Source organism: Phyllobates terribilis, unplaced genomic scaffold, assembly GCF_046119375.1.
Source record: "Phyllobates terribilis strain yellow unplaced genomic scaffold, ASM4611937v1 Scaffold_2__4_contigs__length_985480577, whole genome shotgun sequence".
Classification (NCBI taxonomy): Eukaryota; Metazoa; Chordata; class Amphibia; order Anura; family Dendrobatidae; genus Phyllobates; species Phyllobates terribilis.
This window is the reverse complement of record NW_027362762.1, coordinates 712488589-712498296: the sequence shown is the minus strand read 5'-3', so window position 1 is coordinate 712498296 and position 9708 is coordinate 712488589.

The window sequence follows — 9708 nt, the reverse complement described above, 5'->3', positions numbered from 1 at the left end:
TGTACCAGAACTCCGAGAACAATGGGAGAGTTCCAAAGCATTTTACATTTCAGCAGAATTCCGAGAACAATGGGAAAGTTCTATAGACTTATTTAAAAAATCAATTACATTCCGAGAACAATGTGAGAGTTTCAAAACATTTTTAAACCTCAGCTGAATTCCGAGAACAATGGGAAAGTTCTGCAAACTTAAAAAAGTAATAACAATCCGAGAACAGTGGGAGATTTCGAAAGCATTTTTAAACTTCAGCAGATTTCCGAGAACAATGGGAAAGTTCTACAGACGTATTTAAAAAAACAATAACATTCTGAGATCAATGGGAGAGTTCCAAAGCATTTTTAAACTGTACCAGAATTCTGAAAACAATGGGTTCGTTCCAAAGCATTTTACATTTCAGCAGAACTCCGAGATCAATGGGAAAGTTCTATAGACTTATTTAAAAAAATAATAACACTCCGAGAACAATTGGATAATTCCAAAGCATTTTTAAACTTCAGAAGAATTTCGAGAACAATGGGAAAATTCTAAAATTTATTTGAAAAAACAATAACATTTCAAGAACAATGGGAGAGTTTCAAAGCATTTTTAAACCTCAGCAGAATTCCGAGAAAAGTGGGAAAATTTGACAGACTTATTTAATAAAACAATAACATTCCGAGAACAATGAGAGAGTTCCAAAGCATATTAAATTTCAGCAGAATTCCGAGAACAATGGGAAATGTCTATGGACTTATTTAAAAACAATAACTTTCCGAGAACAATGGGAGCGTTCCAAAGCATTTTTAAACTTCAGCCGAATTCCGAGAACAATGGGAAAGTTCTACAGAGTTATTTGAAAAAACAATAAGATTCCGAGAACAATGGGAGAGTTCCAAAGCAGTTTTAAACCTCAGCACAATTCCGAGAACAGTGGGAAAGTTCTACAGACTTATATAAAAAAACAATAGTATTCTGAGAACAATGGGAGAATTCCAAAGCATTTTTAAACTGTACCAGAATTTCGAGAACAATGGGAGAGTTCCAAAGCATTTTTAAACCTCAGCAGAATCCCGAGAACAATGGGAGAGTTCCAAAGCATTTTTAAACGTCAGCAGAATTCCGAGTAAATTGGGAGAGTTCCAAAGCATTTTTAAAATGTTCCAGAATTCCGAGAACAATGGGAGAGTTAGAAAGCATTTTACATTTCAGCAGAATTCCGAGAACAATGGGAAAGTTCTATAGACTTATTTAAAAAACAATAACATTCCGAGAACAATGGGAGAGTTCCAAAGCATTTTTAAACTTCAGCAGAATTCCAAGAACAATGGGAAAGTTCTACTGACTTATTTAAAAAAACAATAACAATCTGAGAACAATGGAAGAATTCAAAAGCATTTTTAAACCTCAGCAGAATTCCGAGAACAATGGAAAATTTCTACAGACTTATTTAAAAAAACAATAACATTCCGAGAACAATGGGAGGGTTCCAAAGCATTTTTAAACCTCAGCAGAATTCCGAGAGCAATGGGAAAGTTCGACAGACTTATTTAAAAAACAATAGCATTCTGAGAAAAATGGAAGAAATCTAAAGCATTTTTAAACTGTACCAGAATTCCAAGAACAATGGGAGAGTTACAAAGCATTTTACATTTCAGCAGAATTCCAAGAACAATGGGAAAGTTCTATAGACTTATTTAAAAAAATAACATTCCTAGAACAATGGTAGAGTTCCTAAGCATTTTTAAACTTCAGCAGCATTCCGAGAACAGTATGAACGTTCTACAGACTTATTTGAAAAAACAATAACATTCCGCGAACAATGGGAGAGCTCCAAAGCATTTTTAATCTTCAGCACAGTATTGAGAACAATGGGAGAGTTCGAGAGCATTTTTAAACTTAAGCAGAATTCCGAGATCAATGGGTGAGTTCCAAAGCATTTTTAAATTTGAGCAGAATTCCGAGAACAATGGAAGAGTTCCCAAAGCATTTTAAATTTCAGCAGAATTCCGAAACAATGGGAGAGTTCCAAAGCATTTTTAAACTGCAGCACAATTCCGAGAACAATGGGAGAGTTCGAGAGCATTTTTAAACTTCAGTTCAATTCCGAGAACAATGGGTGAGTTCCAAAGCATTTTTAAACTTCAGCAGTATTCCGAGAACAATTGGATAATTCCAAAGCATTTTTAAACTGCAGCAGAATTCCGAGAACAATGGGAAAGTTCTACAGACTTATTTGAAAAAACAATAAAATTCCGAGAACAATGGAGAGTTCCAATGCATTTTTAAACCTCAACAGAATTCCAAGAACAATGGGAAATTTCAACAGACTTATTTAAAAAAACAATAACATTCTGAGAGCAATAGGAGAGTTCCAAAGCATTTTTAAACTGTAGCAGAATTCCGCGAACAATGGGAGAGTTCCAAAGGATTTTTAAACCTCAGCAGAATTCCGAAAACAATGGGAAAGTTATACAGACTTAAAAAATTATTATCATTCCGAGAACAGACTTATTTAAAAAAAACAATAGCACTACAAGAACAATTGGATAATTCCAAAGCATTTTTAAGCTTCAGCATGATTCCAAGAACAATAGGAAAGTTCTAAAACTTATTAGAAAACACAATAACATTGCAAGAACAATGGGAGAGTTCCAAAGCATTTTTAAACTTTAGCAGAATTCTGAGAGCAAAGGGAGAGTTCCAAAGCATATTAAATTTCAGCAGTATTCCTAGAACAATGGGAAAGTTCTACAGACTTCTTTAATAAAACAATAACATTCCGAGAACAATATGAGAGTTCCAAAGCATTTTTAAACTTCAGCAGAATTCCGAGAAAAATGGGAAAGTTCTACAGACTTATTTAAAAAAACAATAGCATTCTGAGAACAATGGGAGAATTCCAAAGCAGATTTAAACTGTAACAGAATTCCGAGAACAATGGGAGAGTTCCAAAGCATTTTACATTTCAGCAGAATTCCGAGAACAATGGAAAGTTCTATAGACCTATTTAAAAAAACAATGACATTCCGAGAACAATGGGAGAGTTCCAAAGCATTTTTAAACCTCAGCAGAATTCCGAGAACAATGGGAAAGTTCTACAGACTTAAAAAAATAATAACATTCTGAGAACAGTGGGAGAGTTCCACAGCATTTTTAAACTTCATCAGAATTCCGAGAACAATGGGAAAGTTCTAAAGACTTATTTAAAAAAAGAATAACATTCTGAGAAGCATGGGGAAGTTCCAAAGCATTTTTAAACTCTAGCAGAATGCGGAGAACAATGGGACAGTTCCAAAGCATTTTACATTTCAGCAGAATTCCGATAACAATGGGAAAGTTCTATAGAATTATTTAAAAAAAAATACCATTCTGAGGACAATGGGAGAGTGCCAAAGCATTTTAAATTTCATTAGAATTCTGAGAACAGTGGGAAAGTTCTATAGACTTATTTAAAAACCAAATAACATTCCGAAAACAATGGGAGAGTTCCAAAGCATTTTTAAGCATCAGCAGAATACTGAGAACAATGGTAAATTCTTCTGACTTATTTAAAAAAACAATAAGATTCCGAGAACAATTGAAGAGTTCCAAAGCATTTTTAAACTTTATCAGAATTCCGAGAACAATGGGAGAGATCCAAAGCATTTTTAAACTTGAGTAGAATTCCCAGAACAATGGGAGAGTTCCAAAGCATTTTAAATTTCAGCAGAATTCCGGAAACAATGGGAGAGTTCCAAAGCATTTTTAAACTGCAGCAGAATTACGAGAACAATGGGAAAGTTCTACAGACTTAAAAAAATAATAACATTCTGAGAACAGTGGGAGAGTTCCACAGCATTTTTAAACTTCATCAGAATTCCGAGAACAATGGGAAAGTTCTAAAGACTTATTTAAAAAAAGAATAACATTCTGAGAAGCATGGGGAAGTTCCAAAGCATTTTTAAACTCTAGCAGAATGCGGAGAACAATGGGACAGTTCCAAAGCATTTTACATTTCAGCAGAATTCCGATAACAATGGGAAAGTTCTATAGAATTATTTAAAAAAACAATACCATTCTGAGGACAATGGGAGAGTGCCAAAGCATTTTAAATTTCATTAGAATTCTGAGAACAGTGGGAAAGTTCTATAGACTTATTTAAAAACCAAATAACATTCCGAAAACAATGGGAGAGTTCCAAAGCATTTTTAAGCATCAGCAGAATACTGAGAACAATGGTAAATTCTTCTGACTTATTTAAAAAAACAATAAGATTCCGAGAACAATTGAAGAGTTCCAAAGCATTTTTAAACTTTATCAGAATTCCGAGAACAATGGGAGAGATCCAAAGCATTTTTAAACTTGAGTAGAATTCCCAGAACAATGGGAGAGTTCCAAAGCATTTTAAATTTCAGCAGAATTCCGGAAACAATGGGAGAGTTCCAAAGCATTTTTAAACTGCAGCAGAATTACGAGAAAAATGGGAAAGTTCTACAGACTTATTTAAAAAAACAATAACATTCCGAGAACAATGGGAGTGTTTCAAAGCATTTTTAAACCTCAGCAGAATTCAGAGAACAATGGGAAAATTCGACAGACTTCTTTAATAAAACAATAAGATTCCGAGAACAATAGGAGAGTTCCAAAGCATTTTTAAACTTTAGCAGAATTCCGAGAACAATGGGAGAGTTCTAAAGCATATTAAACTTCAGCAGATTTCCGAGAACAATGGGAAAGTTCTATAGACTTATTTAAATAAACAAAAACAATCCGAGAACAATGGAAGAGTTCCAAAGAATTTTTAAACTTCAGCAGAATTCCGAGAACAATGGTAAAGTTCTACAGACTTATTTAAATAAACAATAACAATCCGAGAACAATGGAAGAGTTCCAAAGCATTTTTAAACCTCAGCAGAAGTCCAAGAACAATGGGAAGTTCTACAGACTTATTTAAAAAACAATAACATTCTGAGATCAATGGGAGAGTTCCACAGCCTTTTTAATCTGTAGCAGAATTCCGAGAACAACGGGAGAGTTCCAAAGCATTTTAAATTTCAGCAGAAATCCGATATCAATGGGAAAGTTCTATAGACTTATTTGGAAAAACAATAACTTTCCGCGAACAATGGGAGAGTTCGAGAGCATTTTTAAACTTCAGCAGAATTCTGAGAACAATGGGAGAGATCCAAAGCATTTTTAAACTTGAGCAGAATTCCGAGAACAATGGGAGAGTTTTAAAGCATTTTAAATTTCAGCAGAATTCCGAAAACAATTTGAGAGTTCCAAAGCATTTTTAAACTGCAGCAGAATTCCGAGAAAAATGGGAAAGTTCTACAGACTTATTTAAAAAAACAATAACAATCCGAGAACAATGGGAGAGTTCCAAAGCATTTTTAAACCTCAGCAGAATTCAGAGAACAATGTGAAAATTCAACAGACTTCTTTAATAATACAATAATATTCCGAGAACAATAGGAGAGTTCCAAAGCATTTTTAAACTTTAGCAGAATTCCGAGAACAATGGGAGAGTTCTAAAGCATATTAAACTTCAGCAGATTTCCGAGAACAATGGGAAAGTTCTATAGACTTATTTAAATAAACAAAAACAATCCGAGAACAATGGAAGAGTTCCAAAGAATTTTTAAACTTCAGCAGAATTCCGAGAACAATGGTAAAGTTCTACAGACTTATTTAAATAAACAATAACAATCCGAGAACAATGGAAGAGTTCCAAAGCATTTTTAAACCTCAGCAGAAGTCCAAGAACAATGGGAAGTTCTACAGACTTATTTAAAAAACAATAACATTCTGAGATCAATGGGAGAGTTCCACAGCCTTTTTAATCTGTAGCAGAATTCCGAGAACAACGGGAGAGTTCCAAAGCATTTTAAATTTCAGCAGAAATCCGATATCAATGGGAAAGTTCTATAGACTTATTTGGAAAAACAATAACTTTCCGCGAACAATGGGAGAGTTCGAGAGCATTTTTAAACTTCAGCAGAATTCTGAGAACAATGGGAGAGATCCAAAGCATTTTTAAACTTGAGCAGAATTCCGAGAACAATGGGAGAGTTTTAAAGCATTTTAAATTTCAGCAGAATTCCGAAAACAATTTGAGAGTTCCAAAGCATTTTTAAACTGCAGCAGAATTCCGAGAAAAATGGGAAAGTTCTACAGACTTATTTAAAAAAACAATAACAATCCGAGAACAATGGGAGAGTTCCAAAGCATTTTTAAACCTCAGCAGAATTCAGAGAACAATGTGAAAATTCAACAGACTTCTTTAATAATACAATAATATTCCGAGAACAATAGGAGAGTTCCAAAGCATTTTTAAACTTTAGCAGAATTCCAAGAACAATGGGAGAGTTCTAAAGCATATTAAATTTCAGCAGAATTCTGAGAATAATGGGAAAGTTCTATAGACTTATTTACAAACAATAACTTTCCGAGAACAATGGAAGAGTTCCAAAGAATTTTTAAACTTCAGCAGAATTCCGTGAACAATGGGAAAGTTCTACAGACTTATTGAAAAAAACAATAACATTCCGAGAACAGTGGGAGTGTTCCAGAGCATTTTTAAACTTCTGCAGAATTCCAATTAAAATGTTAAAGTTCAACAGACTTATTTAAAAAAACAATAAGATTCCGAGAACAATTGCAGAGTTCCAAAGCATTTTAAAACTTCATCAGAATTCCGAGAACAAAGGGAGAGATCCAAAGCATTTTTAAACTTGAGTAGAATTCCGAGAACAATGGGAGAGTTCCAACGCATTTTAAATTTCAGCAGAATTCCGAAAACAATAGGAGAGTTCCAAAGCATTTTTAAACTGCAGCAGAATTCCGAGAAAAATGGGAAAGATCTACAGACTTATTTAAAAAAACAATAACATTCCGAGAACAATGGGAGAGTTCCAAAGCATTTTTAAACCTCAGCAGAATTCAGAGAACAATGGGAAAATTCGAAGGACTTCTTTAATAAAACAATAATATTCCGAAAACAATAGGAGAGTTCCAAAGCATTTTTAAACTTTACCAGAATTCCGAGAACAATGGGAGAGTTCTAAAGCATATTAAATTTCAGCAGAATTCCGAGAACAATGGGAAAGTTCTATAGACTTATTTAAATAAACAATAACAATCCGAGAACAATGGATGAGTTCCAAAGAATTTTTAAACTTCAGCACAATTCCGAGAACAATGGGAAAGTTCTACAGACTTATTTAAATAAACAATACCAATCCGACAACAATGGAAGAGTTCCAAAGCATTTTTAAACCTCAGCAGAAGTCCAAGAACAATGGGAAAGTTCTACAAACTTATTTAAAAAACAATAACATTCTGAGATCAATGGGAAAGTTCCAAAGCCTTTTTAATCTGTAGCAGAATTCCGAGAACAATGGGAGAGTTCCAAAGCATTTTAAATTTCAGCAGAAATCCAATATCAATGAGAAAGTACTATAGACTTATTTGGAAAACCAATAACTTTGCGCAAACAATGGGAGAGTTCCAAAGCATTTTTAAACTTCAGCAGAATTCCGAGAACAATGAGAAAGTTCTAAAGACTTATTTAAAAAAAACAATAACATTCAGAGAACCATTGGAGAGTTCGAGAGCATTTTTAAACTTCAGCAGAATTCCGAGAACAATGGAGAGATCCAAAGCATTTCTAAACTTGAGCAGAATTCCGAGAACAATGGGAGAGTTCTAAAGCATTTTAAATTTCAACAGAATTCCGAAATCAATTTGAGAGTTCCAAAGCATTTTTAAACTGCAGCAGAATTCCGAGAAAAAATGGGAAAGTTCTACAGACTTATTTAAAAAAACAATAACATTTCGAGAACAATGGGAGAGTTTCAAAGCATTTTTAAACCTCAGCAGAATTGAGAGAACAATGGGAAAATTCGACAGACTTCTTTAATAAAACAATAATATTCCGAGAACAATACGAGAGTTCCAAAGCATTTTTATACTTTAGCAGAATTCCTAGAACAATGGGAGAGTTCTAAAGCATATTAAATTTCAGCAGAATTCCGAGAACAATGGGAAAGTTCTATAGACTTATTTACAAACAATAACTTTCCGAGAACAATGGGAGAGTTCTAAAGAATTTTTAAACTTCAGCAGCATTCCGTGAACAATGGGAAAGTTCTACAGACATATTGAAAAAAACAATAACAATCCGAGAACAATGGGAGAGTTCCAGAGCACTTTTAAACTTCAGCAGAATTCCAAGAAAAATGTTAAACTTCAACAGACTTATTTAAAAAAACATTAACACTTCGAGAACAATTGGATAATTGCCAAAGCATTTTTAAACTTCAGCAGAATTCCGAGAACAATGGGAGAGTTCCAAAGCATTTCTAAACTTGAGCAGAATTCCAAGAACAATGGGAGAGTTCCAAAGCATTTTAAATTTCAGGAGAATGATGAGAACAATGGGAAAGTACTAAAACTTATTTGAAAAAGCAATAACATTCCAAGAACAATGGGAGAGTTTCAAAGAATTTTTAAACTTCAGCAGAATTCCGAGAACAATGGGAAAGTTCCAAAGCAATTTAAATTTCAGCAGAATTCCGAGAACAATGGGAAAGTACTAATGACTTATTGAAAAAAACAATAACATTCGTAGAACAATGGAAGAGTTCCAAAGCATTTTTAAACTTCAGCAGAATGCCGAGAACAATGGGAAAGTACTAAAGACTTTTTGAAAAAAGCAGTAACATTCCGAGAACAATGGTAGAGTTCCAGAGCATTTTTAAACTTCAGCAGAATTCCGAGAAAAATGGGAAAGTACTGCAGACTTATGTAAAAAAACAATAACACTCCGAGAACAATTGGATAATTCCAAAGCATTTTTAAACTTCAGCAGAATTCCGAGAACAATGGTGAAGTTCTAAAATTTATTTGAAAAAACAATAACATTCCAAGAACAATGGGAGAGTTCCAAAGCATTTTTAAACTTCAGCATCATTCCGAGAACATTGGGAGTGTTCCAAAGCATTTTAAATTTCAGCAGAATTCCGAGAACAATGGGAAAGTTCTACAGACATATCTAAAAGGACAATAACATTCCGAGAACAATGGGAGAGTTCCAAAGCATTTTTAAATTTCAGCAGAATTCCGAGAACAATGGGAAAGTTCTACAGACTTATTTTAAAAAACAATAACATTCCGAAAACAATGGAGTGTTCCAATGCATTTTTAAACCTCAACACAATTCCGAGAACAATGGGAAATTTCTACAGAGTTATTTAGAAAAACAATAACATTCTGAGAACAATGGGAGAGTTCCAAAGTATTTTTAAACCTCAGCAGAATTCCGAGAACAATGGGAAAGTTATACAGACTTAAAAAAATAATATCATTCTGAGAACAGTGGGAGAGTTCCAAAGCATTTTTAAACTTCATCAGAATTCCGAGAAAAATGGGAAATTTCTGCAGACTTTTTAAAGAAACAATAACATTCCGAGAACAATGGAAGAGTTCCTAAGCATTTTTAAACTTCATCCGATTTCCGAGAACAATGGGAAAGATCTACAGACTTATTTAAAAAACAATAACATTCTGAGAACAATGGGAGAGTTCCAAAGCATTTTTAAAGTTCAGCAGAATTCCTAGAACAATGGGAAAGTTCTCTAGACTTATTTAAAAAAAATAACATTCCGAGAACAATAATAGTGTTCCCAAGCATTTTTAAACTTCAGCAGCATTCCGAGAAAAATATGAAAGTTCTACAGACTGATTTGA